This window comes from Saccostrea cucullata, unplaced genomic scaffold (assembly GCF_032062105.1).
Source record: "Saccostrea cucullata isolate Sc308-1 unplaced genomic scaffold, CSIRO_AGI_Scuc_v1 ctg3648, whole genome shotgun sequence".
Classification (NCBI taxonomy): Eukaryota; Metazoa; Mollusca; class Bivalvia; order Ostreida; family Ostreidae; genus Saccostrea; species Saccostrea cuccullata.
The window spans coordinates 82,501-96,606 of record NW_026940109.1 but is presented as its reverse complement, the minus strand read 5'-3'; the positions used below and the strand labels follow the sequence as shown (position 1 = coordinate 96,606).

Here is a 14,106-nt window from a genome sequence, read left to right as displayed (position 1 = left end):
CGATGGTCTCATTGGGTTTGCATGTCTCTGACTTTTTAAATGTCTGCTCCATCAGTTTTAATCGTTGAATCATATAAACTTTCATTGATGTTTTTTTTTCTGTCATGACGATCACTGATTTTTTAAAATTGAAAAACAACGCTCTCCTTGCCCTTTTGGGCTCGATAAGCCCTTTACTCCTCTAAATTCTGAGTCATTGCCTTGACCTTAAAAAAAAATACAATGATGGTATAATGTAATATTATCAATATACGAGGGATATTCGGAAATTATTGAGACATTTACATTTACTCCATAAAGGACAGAACTTTTTCTACGGACATATTCAATGGGGTTATTATTTGTCTTTATTTATGCAATTATCCAAAAAATACGTAGCAAAACTATTGAACCCCCCCCCCCAAACATTTACTCTACTTATTGAGGAAAAAATTCAAAACCCCCAAGCCACTTCCTGAGTGAAAACAAGGAAATGTAGTTTTGCGCATGTTGGAAGTTCTTAATATAGTTTTATACCTATCATTTTACAGTTCAATCCTTTCTTTTTGCCCCCCCCCCCCCCTCCACTTTCAAAAACGATGCTAAATTTTTTTTTCATTCTATTAAATTTTAAAGTGTATTTTCAAGCCACTGGTCCTGATGCATGAAAACAATTGCAAAACTAGTTCAGGAAGTTGCGCAAGCCACTGGTCCTGAGTGAAAACATTGCGTTTTGGGGGGGGGGGGGGATTTCTCCACTTTTAAGCATTGATCAATCAACTACCATTCACTCACTAATTCTAGACACATTCTTTCAACAATCTGTTTATATTATCCACCTCTCAACTCTTTATAGTCAGGGACGTAGCAACAGTGGGGGCCAGGAGGAGGCCTAGCCCCCCCCCCCCACTTTTTTCCCCAACATTACCTTTACTATTGAGAATGTCCACTGTAAAGTTGGTTCCCCCCCCCCCCAATTCTTACCACCGTATAGTGATATGAAGGAAATGTAGTATTGTATGTATTGTATGCGAAAAAATTGGAAGTAAAAGGAAGTTGGCCTTGGAAAAAGTTGGGAATTTTTTTTTATGCTTGTCAACTTTTACAGGTAAGTAAAAAAAAATTCTCTGGTTGCCCCCCCCCCCCAACTTTCAAAAAAGATGCTACATGCCTGATAGCAGTCTCTACAGGCGATAAACTCGCTTGAAGTGTATTTTCAGCAATTTAACAAACGATTCTAATCAAATCAGTTTACCACTGTAAAGGATTTGGAGGTGGATAAAATATACAGATTGGTTACAGAATGTGTCTAGAATTCGGGAGTGAGAGTTAGTTGATTGAACAATGCTGGAAAAAGGAGAAATTTCCCCCAAAGTGCGCAAAAAAATCTTCAGCCGTAAATGGTACCTTTTTTTTGCATTACGGGATCTGTAGCTTTATGGACAAGACTAATATTTAAAACCACAACGCTACAGTTCTGCAGCTAGGAATTAGGTCACACCAATAAAATTTATTGTTCGTCGGACCCGCGCGCTCTTATTTAAACAAAACTATACAAATAATATAAATTTGAAATTCCCGCACCATTGGAATTCTTTGCTGTTTTCTGTTATATTTCCGCTCTATTTATCGTACTTTTAATCTACTTACTCTGCAAATCAGAAAAAATATAATTGTCCGCTCAATTTTTTTCACGCCCCGCCTTAAAATTTTGCCTTCAAAAAAGTAATAATATTATTATTTAACCGCTACCCCGCTCGTACTTTTTTCATCAAATGTCCGACGGACAGTGTGGCCTTATTCACATGTATTGACTTTTACTTCCTTTCCTTTTTTTCTCAAATTTCTTCTATATAATCTACTCATTCTAGTATATGAATGTATTGAGATGTACGACAATTACAATGGAAGTTAATCCTTTCATTTTCAAAACAAGATGGAATGGAATGCAACCCCCATTCGAATTAAATTCATGTCTATTAAGGACATACACAACGTACCTTACCTACTGATAATTTTCCAAGATATTCTAAATTTAAACTTATAATATCATTAAATGTTCTTGGACAAAAAATCAGCATGCGTTTCCAGGGGTTTTGAAAAGATATCGAATTTTGAAAATTTTTGCATTATTTAAATAAAAATGTACAAAAATTATAAAACATGAATTCCAGATTTTTTTTCCATCAAAAATTGTTTAAGAAGAGGTGTACAAATCCATATATAGACATTAAAAATATTGCACACAGGCCCTTCATTTAGTGGAACTCTTCAACTCCAAGGCAGAATCCAAAAAAGTTAAAACTACGTTGCGTATGACCTTAACATGAAAGTCAAGAAATTTTACTGAAATTCTAAAGGACATTATGTACTCCTTTAATTAATATACTATTATATGAACCTTTCTCCTTCCACAGAAGCCAATTTGGATATAAAAGCATAAAGTGTACACTTAAACTTGTTTTATTTTCTTCCTTGCATGGTCATTTCAACATAAAAGTATTTGTACATACATTTTAAAAATTTGTATTATGACAAGGGATAATTTTCACTGAGTGATTAACAAATTCTTCAAAATTCTAAACAAAATATGATAAATCTTCTACAATTGTTTCTATTAAAGAGCTTAACATTAATGGACTGAAGAAAATAATGCATTCCTTTTGAAAATAAAATAACCTAACAAAACCTGCTTCAGCTGTGTATTGTATATGAATATCCATCCACTGATCTCCAAGTAGACATGATTGAAGAATTGTGGTTCTATGAACTATCATTTGGCAAAGAAAAATTCTGTACATTTTAGTTTTAAAATTTGGTCATTTTTTGTATAATTTTATAAGGAGCTCTCCTTCTAAAGGAGATCAATATAGTCTAAAAATGGCCACAACCACCAGCCATATATAAATTTCCTTCTTATGAATTCTGGCATGTGGTAATTTGAAGAAAAAAATGAATTGAATCTAAATGATCTAGGCCACACTAATGAAAATTTTTGTTCGTCAATTTAAACAAAACCATACAAATAATAAATTTCTAAGATTCTATTATTCTGATTCCATTTCCAATATCTGGGTCATGATGTAAATCAGAAAAAATAAACTGTCCTACCTCAGTTTTCACTTTGCCTAAAAAATTGCCCAGCAAAGAGTAATAATATTATTTTTAACTGCTTGTACTTTTTTTAAATCAAATGTCCTACGAACAAGAAATTACAATTGGTGTGGCTTTATGTGACAAAACTTTTTAAGCTTTGTGAAAAATGGTAACACTACATGATTTATATATAAAAAGAATAAAATTACCTGTACATGCTTAATATAAATTAAAAAAATAATCCATTTAGATCTATAAATTGTTGATATAATATTCAGACATAAAGTTCTTTAATTTTCTTTATGACTAAAAATGTTTTTGAAATCAAATTTCCTTTATAATCATACTAAAAAATATGCAGTTTCTTCTTCCCCTATCATTTCAAGCAAATATCAAATTTGTGGTTACCTATATAAATTTAATGCATTCCTTTGTGAAAATGTTTCCATAAGTTAACAAAACCTGCTTCAGCTGTGTATTGTATATGAATATCCATCCACTGATCTCCAAGTAGACATGATTGAAGAATTGTGGTTCTGTGAACTATCATTTGGCAAAGAAAAATTCTGTACATTTTAATTTTAAAATTTGGTCATTTTTTGTATAATTTTAGCAGCTCGGTCCTTCTAAAGGAGATCAATATGGGAGTCTAAAACGCCGTGGCCACAACCACCAGCCATATATAAATTTCCTTCTTATGAATTCTGGCATGTGGTAATTTGAAGAAAAAAATGAATTGAATCTAAATGATCTAGGCCACACTAATGAAAATTTTTGTTCGTCGGACCCACGCGCTTATTTAAACAAAACCATACAAATAATATTAATTTCAATTTCTCGCACCATAGGAATTCTGTGCTATTTTCTGTTCCATTTCCGCTCTATTTATTGTATTTTATATCTGCTTACTCTGTAAATCAGAAAAAATATAATTGTCCGCTCAAATTTTCACGCTCCGCCTAAAAAATTGCCCAGCAAAGAGTAATAATATTATCATTTAACTGCTTGTACTTTTTTTAAATCAAATGTCCGACAAACAAGAAATTAAATTGGTGTGGCCCTACATAACTTTTTAAGCTTTGTGAAAAATGGTAACACTACATGATTGTATATATAAAAAGAATAAAATTACATGTACATGCATTAATATAAATTATAAGGCAAAATAATCCATCTTTAGATCTATGGTATTGTTGATATAATATTCAGACATAAAGTTCTTTAATTTTCTTTATGACTAATGCCTTCATTTTTTTACTTCCTTAATGTCAAATCAAATCCTTTAATGGTAGTGCTTTGGGTCATGTTGCTGTGAAGATACATCGGAAATATGCAGTTTTCTTCTTCTCCCTGTCGTTTGGAGTTTTAAGGTACCGAGATAATACCTGAAATTAGAAAACATCATTTCTGAGCATTTAAAGCAATGTAATCAAGCAAATTCAAATAATTGTGGTCCCTCGCTTTCGGTGTCTTAGTTTGTAAGGTGCTATTATATATAGCATATTGTGTTAAATATTAATTCCCTATCATATATTGTCAATTCCAAAGCAATATTTTGAATTAAGGTCAAATAAAAAGGTCAAGGATTATAATCATTCCAAGGTCCGAAACATCTCGATCTTGTCTCACAAAAGGGACATCAAAAATGAAAACCAAAATCAAAAGTTACAATGAAAACAAGAGGCCCATGGGCCCACATCGCTCACCTGAGCACATGGGCTAGTTAAAAAAACACAAGTCAGCTCAGTATTGAAGTTTACTTGTTGGGGGGGGGGATGAAATTTTTTAATACTTGAGAACTCGCTTGATTAAAATTATATGTTATACATGTACTGCTGAAAATTCACTTCAAGTGAGTTTTTTAACTGTAGATATAACTAAAAATGGTTGGGAGGTGGATAAAATATACACTATTTTATACAGAATAAGTCCAGAATTAGGAATGGAAAGGTAGTTGATTGACCAATGCTAGAAAATGGAAAAATTTTCCCCAAAAGTGCGCAAACAATGCCCCGTAAATTCCACCTTTTTTGCATTACGGGACCTGTAGCGTTAGAGTCAGACAAATTATAAAACCATAGTGCTACAGATCTGCAGCTAAATTTTGCCATACTTGAAAAGAAGATTTGTCCTACATATTACTTGATCTCCCATTGTGACCCCTCGTTAACCCTCCCTAAACCCAAGAGATCATGTTATGAACAAACTTGAATTAACTCTGAGGATATTTCCATATTAATATCACAATCATAGCTTTGCTGATCTTGAGCAAAGGATTTTAAAAAAAAATTCCTATATATTTCTATATAAAAATTTGATCAGCCAGTGTGGCCCTGCCCTACCCCCGGGTGTCATGATTTGTACAAACTTGAATCTACACCACCTAAGGATGCTTCGACAAGAGTTTTATCTTTCCTGGCCCAGTGGATTTTTTAAGATTTTTCCTATATATTCTATGTAAACCTTTGATCAGCCATTGTGGCACCGCCCTACCCCGGTGAGTCTTGTTTTCATTGTAACATTTGATTTTGGTTTTAATTTTTGATGTCCCTTTTGTGAGACAAGATCGAGATGTTTCGGACCTTGGAATGATTTTAATCCTTGACCTTTTTATTTGACCGGGGCTCACCTGAGCACATTGTCTAGGAAAAAGCACAGATCAGGTCAAAACTGAAAAATTGAGAGGCGGGGGGGGGGGGGGGGGGGGTCCGTTGGTTATGATTTGAACAAACTAAAATATACATTAAGGGGGTTGATTCCATATAAATATCACTAATCATGGCTTTGAAGTACTTGAGAAGAAGATTTAAAAAGATTTTCATATATATTCTTATGAAAGAGTTTCATCGGCCATTGTGGCCCCATCCTACCCCTGGGGGTCATGATTTGAACAAACTTGAATCTACACTACCTGAAGATGATTACACATGAGTTTCATCTTTCCTGGCCCTGTGTTTCTTGAGAAGAAGATTTTTAAAGATTTTTCCTATATACTCCAATGTAAAACTTTGATTGGCCATTGTGGCCCCACCCTACCCCTGGGGGTCATGATTTGAACAAATTTGAATCCACACTACCTGAATATGATTCCGGGTGAGTTTCATCTTTCTTGGCCCAGTGGTTCTTGAGAAAAAGATTTTTAAAGATTTTTCTTATATACTCCTAGGAAAACTTTGATCAGCTATTGTGGCCCCATCCTACCCCGGGGGTCATGATTTGAACAAACTTGAATCTACACTACCTGAAGATGATTACACATGAGTTTCATCTTTCCTGGCCCAGTAGTTCTTGAGAAGAAGATTTTTAAAGATTTTTCCTATATACTCCTATGTAAAACTTTGATCGGCCATTGTGGTCTCACCCTACCCCTGGGGGGTCATGATTTGAACAAGCTTGAATCTACACTACCAGGGTCTGACAAATCCCATTGCCCGACGCCCGGGGCTAGTGAATTTTTAAGGGGGGAGGCAAGTGAATTTTTTTAATAGGTACATGCCCGTGGGCAAGTGACTTTAAAAAAAATCAATAAATATTTTTAAAAATGTTATAGGACAGGAGTCTGAAGTTCTTATCGTCAAAAAAAAAAAAATCCGGAAAGAAATTTTCCTACCTTCAACTAAAATACACCATGATGGCAATATGTTTTGGGGGGACACACTTAAACTAATAGATCTGGGCTTGGCCTAAAAAATCTCGCAACAAATTCAGTATTCGGAGCGTTTTACTATTTATTCAAGTTAAGAAATCCAATCTGCTTGACGACTACAGGCCGTTTCTGGCCCTTTTTCCACTTTAACAGCTCATCCTGGACTCCATGCCACTAAACTGGAAGTAAATCTCGCAGTGTATATTTGACGTCTATGAACATGATCATGATGATGAAAGCTTGTTCAAATGAAATAAAATAAATAATTATTCAACATATTTTGATTCAGTTATTTTAAACATATTTAAGAAAACTTTAAAAGTTATCAATTCTTTTTCTTACTTGTAAGACGATATGTACCAGGGACAGATAATTCTATTTTTACACGGTGCCAAATTTAAATCATTGAAAAGCCAAGTCAACAAAGAGCCAAACAGCTTGTCTTACCGACCTGATGAGGCATTATTTTGTTTTAAAAATATATTTTTTTTTAATTGATCACATATGGAAACATAATATTGTACATGAAGATTTACATACAATTTTTTTCTTTTCTTCAATTACGTAAAATATTCACTGCGGTGTTCACTTCCAGTTTAGTGGCATGGAGTCCACTCCATACTCCACTAATCAACCTCTTTCAAATGACACCAAGGTCAATGACTTTGTGACCTTGACTGTGACCTTAATGCTAAAAATAGCTTTTTCCAAACTTTGTTGCCGCCGGGCGCATAGTGTTTCACAAACACATCTTGTTTTTTTTTATGGTCTACTTACCCTCTATACTAGTACTGTGTGTACATCTGTCCTCCACATTCAGCTTAAGTACAGGATCTTGGCTAGAAGTTGACAAAAATTCAGGATACCTGTAATTTAAAGAAATATCAGTAAGAATGTGCTGCAAATCACATATTCCATATAATATCAAATATGACACTATACCGGGGCAAAAAAAATATACATGACTGTACTCATGTTTCCTGTCACCTGACCTATCCTCCATTTTACTCTCCGAACCTCATAGTTTTTTTTTTTTCACGTTTTCATTTTTTTTGCTATTTTCCCGAAATGTTTAAATCGGCCAACAATATTAAATGTTTTTTACAGATGAGTTTCAGAAGCGTTTTAATACAAAACTTGGGCAGACCTGTCAAAAAAATTATTGAACATACCAATGAGAAGTATGAAAGCCCTAACACCAACTGTGCAAAAGTTATAAGTTATAACTAAGGTTGAAGAGTGATATATTTTTGTAAAAGTGGTCAAACTTCAAGGTCAAGAGGTCAAATTTGGTGGTGGTGGTACCCAAAGAAAGGTCTTGTCACAAGAAATACAAGTGTACAGCAGTGAAATATGAAAGCCATAGCCCCACTCACTCCAAAGTTATGAGCAAGGTTAAAGTTTTTGAGGACAAACAGCCAGATGGACTACAGGGCAAAATCTATTTACCAATACGTCTTATTTCAACTATGGAAGAGTTTAAGATTTTAGTGCGCTCCTCTGTAAAAAAGTTGCAGAGTGTACAAATCTTTCAGGATTTCTGGGACAAACGTAACATAAACATGTAAACAATATGTTGGATGTCGATGAACAAATCCTAACAAAAATCAAATGAATCATTTTATTGTTGTGGACTTTATACATGTTATATGCATGAAGAGTAGAAAGGACAAAAATATCAATTTTTATCTATTGTTTATCATATGTATTTAATTATCATCTAAATATAATTCACATGCTTTGGAAATGTATTTTATTATTGGATGATAAATGAGATGGGAGTCCGAGAACATAACAAGGGATAAGCCTATAGCGCAACAAACATGAAGGTGAAAAAATTAAATCTCAATATGTTATGTCGCGACTACCAATGAGTACCTCGCAGTTATCTAACTTACCTCCGCTCTTTTGCGAGGGAGTCAAGAAAAGTCTAAATTTCTGGGGGCAAATGACATTGTTTACATTAGTGACAATCGAATGATTCGAACAATTTAATGCCAAAATCACGATGTTTTGCCAGATATTGAATTCCAAATAGTAGATTGTCAAATAAGGAAAGTTAAGAATATTTTATATACTGAAAAATGTGACGATTTTCAATGAAAATTTAACTATAAGAGTCCGCTTAATTAAACATATCTTTAAAAATGTGACAATTTAGGATTGGCTCCTCTCAAAAATGTATAAGGCTGGTTCAGCGATTGTCGAGCGAGGTATTCCACCAGGATTTTTTACTTATCTGTCCTTATAAATGCTACAATGATCGATCTTGCATTAATTGTATTGAATAGCACATTGCTCCCACCCAACAGATGATTCCTACCTCCTTCATGAAAGAGTTCAGCTAAGTTAAGTAATCGCGATATCAAGTATTGTATCAAAATTTTCCGAAATATTTCATCTAAAATTAAAGTATACTTTATGTAAATCTGTCAAATATCTACAACTTATACATATCTCATGAAGATTGAAGTTTTTGGCCTGTAAAATATAATACACACGCAAAAAAGGGCAAATTGAGTCATTTTTTCACACTTTTAGTGTTGTAAAATTGGACAAATTTACTATTATCAAATTGAATCGGAAGAACACAATCACTTATATAATTATATAATTGATAATTTTAAATGTTATAAAAGGTTAGATTTATTCATCCTTAGAAGTATTTTAAAAAGACAATGCACCAGGATATGGATATAATAATTATAACCTCTTCACCATGCACGTTCTCATTTTGTTTACTGCTGATTAGAGTGATGTCCCTTTGGTGAATATAAAAGTTAAACCTGCTCGGCTTGAGAAATACGGCTTGAAAAATATAGTGATCTATCGATGATAATATTTACAATCGATTGTCGCCAATCTGGGCCTTTAAACGACGATTTTTCGATAGTCAGCGACTATCATAACAACACTACACACTTTTTAAAACAATGTTTTGAAATGTATGAGTGGGTCTTCACTTCACTTTTTTTTCAAGTTTATCCTCAAAGTTTGCATACAAAATGAAATATACTATTTTGATTTCCAAAATTATGGAGTAAAAAACCAATAAACCTTTTAAAAAATTATAATTTTATGATATAACTTTTGTATCTTTTCGAGAAAAACTTGAAGTCCACTGAGTCAATGGTCATATCACAACAGTGCTCCAAGTCGCACTTACTTTTAGGTCGCTAAATGGTGACCTAAAATTTTTTCTGGTCGCCATTTCAGAATTTCTGGTCGCCATTAACAATTTTTTCACTCGCCATGATTAAAACATGTATATAGCACTATTAAAACAATGAAGTTACTTCCACATGTGTTATGTGTTTATTAAATCAAAGATAATTAATTACTGTGAGTAGAAATCTTTTGCTACTTGAATTTGCTACTTGAATATGTTGAAGGATAAATTTTTATTAAATACAACTCCCCTTTGTATAGTATAGGTACACAGAAGAACACAGGTAATCTGATCCCAGAATTAGAGTTAAATCAAAAGAAAATATAACTTTGACAGTTTTTGAGACAGGACTTTGCCAATTGTTTATCATGTTTACCTGTTTACTTACTACTAAGTATCTTAACCATAACTCAGTCGTTATCAATGCTGCCAAAACACTTAATTGTGATATGCAAGCCATTGACCAAATGCTCGAATAACAAGGTCAGAGAAATTTTACGACGTTTGGATGCCATTCTCTCAGAAACGTTATTTAAATACGTTTCTGGTTCTAACTTAGCTATTACAGCATGCTGTCATAACATTATGAGATCTAAGTCCATACGACGCTTTGTAAAGTATGTTAAAGTATTTATCTTCAAACGTTGTCTTGATAGAGAATCTTGAAAATGTAAATATCGATCCCGATCATAAAAAGATGGATGTTGCCAGCCCAAATTTTCTCAGTCGCGAAAATGCGACTTAGTTTTAATTTCTAGTCGCAAAACCAATTTTTGGGTCGCAAATGCGACTGTTTTAGTCGCAACTTGGAGCACTGCACAAACATGATTTAACGAGGCCCGATCTAGTTGAAAATTACGAAAACGGAATGATAAAAAATTTTAATTTTTGTAAATATTTTTGTATGTATTATGCTAAGAAAAATTAGAATGAAATTTTATGACCTTGCCTGTATTGTAGTCAAATGGGGGCACTGTCAAGATATGGACCATTTTTTGTGTTTTTATACACAATTACATAGTAAAACCCTCCAATAAACAAAGAAATTGAAAATTTAAAAAAAATACATGATGAAATGTTTTGTTTTTCACATATATCATGCAATTTTCATTCTTCTTATAAAAAATGAAAAAAAAATTGAAGGTAGCCTTTATTGCAGTGACAAGGGGGCATATCAAAACACAAAATTGGCACTTAATTTATCTAGACATGAAATATAAGTCGCCATGGGTGTACATAACATCAACAAAACGATTGCAATACTGTATTAGTTTCTAAAAAATAAATAATTCTTACATTTTGAAATAATTTTCTCTTCATGCTTTCTTTCAACGCGACGTTGTTATACGTGGAAAGGGGGGGGGGGGGTAAAGGCGACAAATGACGAATTTTACTAATATCATGTAATATTTAGAAAAATAAAATATATCGGGGGTTGCATTGAAATGATTCATAGACTGATTTTTTTTTTAAATCAAGCTAATTCAATCAGAGTTTCCCAAAACTATCGGTCCTACCGGCAAAACCGATAGAAAATCGAAATGTCCGATGAAATTCGCTACAGTACCAGTCCGTGTGACCGATTGTGGTGAGGGCTTGTCCTGATTAATTTATTGTGCTCTAATGTATTGCAATATCTTCATAAATGTAAATTTGCAATGCAGTAAGCTCCTTTTCTTTGTTAACATCCATAATCTTATCCATTTTGCAGTTCTTCTTGACTTATTTACTTCCAAAAACAATCGTTTTTTTCCTAATCCGAATTTCCTCCATTCTTCTGTTGGTAAACGCATGCAGTATATATAGGTCGAAAAGTGCCATGCCCACTAAGAAAACGTAAAGATAATTTAAAATTTATTTCTTATTTCTATCATAACTTCTATTTATATTACAAGTGAGAATTAAACTTTTAATTTTAAAAAGAATTCTAGACACCCTGAGAAGTTTTTTGTTTCAAGAATTAACTTTTTTTTTAAAATTAGTTGTTTCTTTCACCCAACATATACATAGGGCTAGTCACTTTATTGCTGCCACAAGCCTGTGTGAGCTGGTGCCATGCTTGAATAAATTATACATGTAGTTGCATAACCCTATTATAACAATTAATCAATGCTTGTCCACAATTTTTTCTACATATTCAATGCCTTTTTCTTTGAATTACATTTGACATGAAATATACACTGTATATTTTAAAATTTATTTGGACTGATAGAATATGCTTCGGACCGGTAGAGCACATTAAGTCATCAGTCCGAATGACTGATAGAAATATTTGGTTTTCGGAAACTCTGTTAATTCATGCATATTTAAGTCCTCAATAAAAAAGGTGTGTATAAAGACTACAACATGTTCAAGGAGAGAGACTAAAATCGTTTACTTTTGGTTTGCAGTGTTTGTTATTTTAATTCACAAATTGAAATAAAACAAGGTAAAATTAATGAATATGTACCAAGAAATTGATACCTCAAAATAAATCATGTTCCAAAGTTGTTTATCACTTAAAAAAAAAAGTAAAAAAAAAAACAACATGTAAATAATAGAAATACCATCTTTCAACATATACAGTCTATAGGTATGCAAGTTCAGCGAAACATTTTAGCGCAATTTGACGTCATTTTAATTGTGACGTTATTGTAATCATTTGTAACGGCAGTCAAGGGTACTGTGACGTGCCTTATGAGTAACGCTGCGTTAAAAAATTATGCGCATCTTTTCGTTCCACTGAGTCTGGCCACAAACATTTTAAATGCCAATCCTCATCAGGACTTGTGTAGCATAGTGGTTAGCTTGCTAGTCTCAGTAGAGAATGCTACTCAGGATTTTTATTGCTAGGGTTCAATCTAATGGATACATGTACCACTTTTTATATCTGTGATAGTCAGTTGGTGAAAAAACTGCAACAAAAATTGCGTACAGATCTCGAGACACGTGGATATATAGGAAGTTGACATCGAATTTGCATAAAAATGAATCTCACTACCGGTATATGATATGCCTCGACAAAGAGTGTTAAAAAATTTCAAACTTCTTGCTACCATAGTAGTTGCTGAAAAAAAAAACATAAAAATTTACACGCACAGATAAACAGGAAGTTGATGTGAGATTTCCTAAAAAAATAATGCCACCATTATCCCTCAATATGTAATGCCTAATAGTATAGAAAGATAGACAGACATGCTAATTCCAATTTACTCCCCAAATTTGATTGAGAATGGGTTAAAATAATTGTATGTTGTTATTGAATATTCCTCACAGTTGACTTGTAGGTAATACTTATCATTGCTGACTTGTGGGGAATATTTCTCACTGTTAACTTGTAATACTTTTCATTGCTGACTTGTGGGGAATATTTCTCACTGCTGACTTGTGGGGAATATTTCTCACTGTTAACTTGTAATACTTTTCATTGCTGCCTTGTGGGGAATATTTATCACTGCTGACTTGTGGGGAATATTTATCACTGTTAACTTGTTATACTTTTCATTGGTGACTTGTGGGGAATATTTATCACTGCTGACTTGTGGGGAATATTTCTCACGTAGGTTGTATTTATCATTGCTGACTTGTGGGGAATATTTCTCACAGTTAACAATTTTAGGTAATATTTGTCACTGCTGACTTGTGGGGAATATTTCTCACTGTTCACTTGTGAGGAATACACATGTATTGACCATTGCTTTACCCTTAAAACTTTGTTTCCATATAAATGTTGCCTTTGAACCCAACCAATAAATGTACACTTCAGTGTATATTGCTGACTTGTGGGAAACATTTATCACTTATTGGGAAATGCATTATTTTATTATACATGAACATTACAGGTAAAAATTATTTTTCAACAAATAAAATAACTATCAAATCTTAAAAAAAATCAATCATCAATATTAACAAGAGGCCCAGGGGCCACAGCGCTCACCTGAGCACATCGGGCTTGAATTTAACCCCCCCCCCCCCTCCAGGCATTCATCATTTGAACAAACTAGAATCTACATTACCTGAGGATGATTCCATATAAATATCACTAATCATAGCTATGAAGTACTTGAAAAGAAGATTTTAAAAGATTTCCCTATATATCCCTATGTAAAACTTGTTCGGCCATTTTGGCCCCGACCTAGCCCCGGGGGTCATGATTGGAACAAACTTGAATCTACAGTACCTGAGGATGATTCCACATGAGTTTCATCTTTCCTGGCCCAGTGCTTCTGGAGAAGGA

At 33.4% G+C, this 14,106-nt stretch overlaps 1 long non-coding RNA gene across 2 annotated transcripts in view; it reads right to left on the bottom strand.

Moving 5' to 3' along the window:
- Positions 1-3,741: 3,741 nt before the first annotated feature.
- LOC134254788 (uncharacterized) overlaps positions 3,742-14,106 on the bottom strand; it is a 17,034-nt gene continuing 6,669 nt past the window's right edge. For both annotated transcript variants that reach the window (XR_009989381.1, XR_009989380.1), the window contains 2 exons: positions 7,499-7,587; positions 3,742-4,460 (listed from right to left, as the gene is read on the bottom strand). This is a non-coding gene — a long non-coding RNA (uncharacterized LOC134254788). The remainder of the gene's footprint in view (positions 4,461-7,498; positions 7,588-14,106) is intronic.